General features: G+C 56.0%; 1 non-coding gene across 1 annotated transcript; it reads left to right on the top strand.

Moving 5' to 3' along the window:
• Window positions 1-2,392: 2,392 nt before the first annotated feature.
• Window positions 2,393-2,464, top strand: TRNAC-ACA (transfer RNA cysteine (anticodon ACA)). Its single transcript has one exon. It is a non-coding gene; the product is annotated as a tRNA-Cys (tRNA).
• The last annotated feature ends 1,862 nt before the right edge of the window (window positions 2,465-4,326 follow it).

Here is a 4,326-nt window from a genome sequence, read left to right as displayed (position 1 = left end):
ACCGTCCTGAATCTGATTGGCTGCAGAGCCGACTCCCAGGCCACGGCCCTTCACACATCACCTCCCTGACTGCCCACTCACCCCTTCTCGTCCACCAGCCTGTGGAATTGCTCCCACCGGCCTGTGCGTGATCGTCCAGAGGCTGAGGGCTGAGCTGGGCTGCAGGCAGCACCCAGCTGGGAGTGGACTCTGGAAGCATACGGAAGCCCCTGGGGATTGCTGAAGAGATGTCCTAGTCTGGAGATGGCCAGGGGAGGGAAGACCTAGGGATGGAGGGGCAGCTTGAGGCCACGGCCAGCTAGAAGGCTGCTTCAGAGACCCTGGACCTCTCTCGATGTTGAGGGGTCTTCAAAGTGCAGACACCTGGTCTCCAGCTATGGATGGGGGCCTCCCAAATGTCGAGCTGTAGGAGGAACTCCTCGTGTGGGCTTTCCCATGGCCTGTTTGGCATTTCTGTCTGGCTCTGACCCGTTTTGAGTCAAATGCAGTGAACCTGAGCTCTGCCTCAAGGTCAGCTCTAGCCCTGCAGAATCAGAACTTTCCTCCAGTTCAACCTCAGCTTGCTCTACGCTTGACTTGGGGCAGAAGTTTTCAGCAAGTTGCGTGTTAGTAAAATTAAAATGTGAAACTTGGGTATCTCAGTAGACAGCCAGATCTGCCAAGACCTGGGGTCGGGCGTCGGGATAAGGTCACGAAGAGGACATGGGTTTTGGCGATAGAGCTGGGTCCCCGGCACTATTCTTGCATCAGTGCTGACCTGGGCCCGTCCTGCTGCGATTCTGTGCCCGTGTCCCCTTCTTCCACACCCAAATGCTAACATGTGTCTTGGAGGGCAGTTGTGAGACCAGGGTAACTCACATCACGTGTTACAGAATGCTCGGCCCATGATAGACACCCGTCTAATTGTTGTGAAGCATTTGTATTTTAAGGCATGCCTTAAATGCTTCCTAAGGGGCGTGACTCTGAGTGAACTCCGGGAGTAAGTTGGTGATGGACAGAGAGGCCTGGCGTGCTGTGATTCATGGGGTCACAAAGAGTCGGACACGGCTGAGCGACTGAACTGAGCTGAACTGAAGCTGTGTAGGAAAGATGTATAATATCTAACTCCAGGCTCATCTTCACCGCCAATTTCAGCGCAAAGAGTCAGCCCGACATGGATGCTTTGCTTACTGTTTTTCCTACATGTGTTTGTTTGATGCCTTCTTGTTGAGCAATCAAGACCCATTTGGTTTAGGGCCAAGTAATAACTTAGCTCAGGCAGAGCGTGCTTCTAACATCCCTCGATGTCCAGTGACATGACTTGAACTCAATTAAGCTGTTCTGGGACAACTGTCCATGTGTGTTTCATAATGGAAAGTGGAGTCAATGAAAAAGCAATCAGTGTAAATATGTAAAACAGCCATCCTCATAACCACTGGGTCATTGCTGGAAATTAAAAAGGAGCACACAGGTCCTGCTGCCTTGTGACGCACTGCGGGGGCAGCCTAGACTTGAATCAGGGGCTAATTACAGGTGTGCAGGAGTGGGATCAATAGCTGTTGATTACCTTGTGAATCTGAAACTGCGAGGGCACTGCCCTTCTGACAAGGGCTAATTTTCTTTGTGGAGTTCAAAGGTAGAGAGACCAGGGCTTTTACTGATAAATTATCGGACGCCTAGGGGCACGTTAATTTCTGCTGGCCCTCTTGGGCGAGGTGGAATGGATTCACAGCCATGGGAGAATTAAAGGCAGTTTTCATCATCTGTGAACCTTGGAAAAGAAGAAGGCTTCGGTGACCTTAATAAGGAGGAGAGGATGTTCCCGGCAACCGTGAGTCTCTCGGTCAGCACGGCATAGAGACGGGGTCTTCTCTGGCCCAACTTTCCTCTGTCCCCGGGGGAGGGAAGTGGCAAGGTGGCAAGGGGCTCCCTGGGGCAGAGGACCCAGGGTGAGAGTACTGTGAATGTTGTCAGCAGAGCAACCTGTCCCTCACATCTGAATGGCTCTTGGTAAACGGGACACTGACCCTCTTCGCTGGTCTGTAGACGCCAGGGAGGGCTGCTTCCTACGGGTCCTCTGAGGACAACACAGGCCCCAGCGCAGCCCTGGCATTGCCGGAGGAAAAGAAGCGCTGGCCTCTGAGTGTCAGGGGCCTGAATGTGTCTCCTCTGAACTTGACGGCTTCAGGGACACAGGGTGACTCCCGCCTCGGAGACGGTCACGATGGCCCTACATCTGTGTCTGATGCCTATGTTCAAAGCTGCTAGCCACACAGATTCCAATGCCTCCACCTGGCAAGCGTCTCAAGAAAGAGTTGTCATCAAGGGTTGATGACAGAGGGCTGGCCGGAAATGAATAACGGTTAAGAGAGCAGAAGCTAAGCAGGGTCAGACCTGGTGAGTACTTTGGGCTTCCCTGGTGTCTCAGTGGTAAAGAATCTGCCTACAATGCAGGAGACCCAGGTTCGATTCCTGGGTCAGGAAGATCTGCTGGAGAAGGAAATAGGAACCCACTCCACTATCCCTGCCATGGACAGAGGAGCCTGGCGGGCTATAGTCCGTGGGACCACAAAGCCTTGGACACGACCGAGCGGCTGCCGCCTTCTTTAGGATAGTTGACGTGCCGCTTGCTCACAGGGTGTAGAAGGGTCAGGGGGACTGCAGAGGGAGGGAGGGGTGAGCACCCTGGTCCAGCAGCAGAGGGGGCTGCCCACCCCTGTGCCCTGGGAGGCCTCCCCTGCAGACAGAGCCTGCCACAGTGGGGGTGATGGCAGGGCCCAGGGGCCCACAGGGACCACCCAGGGGAGCGCAGAGAACAGTCAACCCCACCTCAGCCTTCTGTCCTCCGTGCCTGCCCACCTGCCCTTCAGCTGGACGCACCTGGGGAGCAGAGGGCCGAGGGCCTGCGGTGATGAGTGCGCAGGTCAGCCTGGGGACGCGGGCGGTGGGCTGGGGAGCAGGGCGTGTCTCCAGGGCCTCTCCGCTCCATCTCGGCGTCAGCCTGGCCGTCGCCGCTTTCCGCTCACCTGCACATGCTCGAGTGGACGCCGTGCGGACACGTGTGGGGCTGGGGGCTCAGGCTGACCTCGTCAAGCCCTCCACACCCTTCCCCAGACCCTGCCTCCTCCAGAATGTTCCCAATAGGGGGGCAGACTTCTCCTTGCTGATGCTGTCTCCTTTCTAAGATGGGGCTCCAGGAAACACCCTGATTTTCCCTGCCTGGAGTCGATCAGACCTGTAAAGCCTCCTTCCTGATGACCTCACAGGGCGGAGGTGGGGTGTCTGGAGCCTCCTGACGCGACACAGGGGAGGAGCCAAGGACCACACCTGGTGTCTGCGCCCAGGCTCAGCGTTGCCGACAGTGCCCCAAGGGGCCTGAGGATAGAGAGACAAGGACTGAGGGGGAAGGGGCTCAGCTGGCTCCCCTGAGGGGTGGGCTTTGCCACCTGCCTTCATGGGCTGGGGGGGCAGTCTGTGCTCACGGGGGTTCCTGCCCACAGCAGGTGTGACAGTGTAATTGTCAGAGCGCAGAGCAGCCGTGACTGTGTGAGCACTTAGCTCTGTGTGTGTGCGCTTGTGTGTGTGTGGTTGTGTGTGTGTGGTAGTGTGTGTGGTAGTGTGTGTAGGTGTGTGTGTGGTTGTGTGTGTACAGTTGTGTGTGTGGTTGTGTGTGTAGGTATGTGTGTGGTTGTGTGTGTGGTAGTGTGTGTGTGGTTGTGTGTGTGGTAGTGTGTGTGTAGGTGTGTGTGGTTGTGTGTGTAGGTGTGTGTGGTTGTGTGTAGGTGTGTGTGGTTGTGTGTGTATAGTTGTGTGTGTGTGGTTGTGTGTGTGGTTGTCTGTGTGGCTGTGTGTGTGTGGTTGTGTGTGTCGTAGTGTTTGTGGTAGTGTGTGTGATTGTGTGTGTGTGGTTGTGTGTGTGGTTGTGTGTGTGGTTGTGTGTGTAGGTGTGTGTGCAGGTGTGTGTGTGGTTGTGCGTGTGTGTGTGTGTGTGTGTGTGTGGCATGTCCCCCCCCACCATATGTGTGGCAGAGTGCAAGCTCTGTGTCCCTTCCTCACCATCCAGCTGGGACAAGTCAGAAGTGGTTGCCCTGGGTCGGGGCCATCTGTGGACCCTGAGCCATCACGGCCTGTTCAAGGAGGTCAGGTGCCTCCCATGCCCCGTCCCCAGAGGCTGCCAGATGCCACAGCCCTACAGGAGACCTCTGCCTCCCTCTAAACTCTCCTCAAATTGTTTTACAGAACTTGGGCTGCGAAAGCGAAGCTGACGGTCCCATGAACACCCCTGACCGTTTCCCCTGCTGCTGACACCGGGTCGCATTCTCTGCTTTTCTGCTTCTCCTTCGTTTG

The sequence above is a fragment of the Ovis canadensis genome, chromosome 3, assembly GCF_042477335.2.
Source record: "Ovis canadensis isolate MfBH-ARS-UI-01 breed Bighorn chromosome 3, ARS-UI_OviCan_v2, whole genome shotgun sequence".
Taxonomy (NCBI): Eukaryota; Metazoa; Chordata; class Mammalia; order Artiodactyla; family Bovidae; genus Ovis; species Ovis canadensis.
The sequence above is the reverse complement of the archived record's forward strand: the minus strand, read 5'-3'. Positions and strand labels throughout refer to the sequence as shown.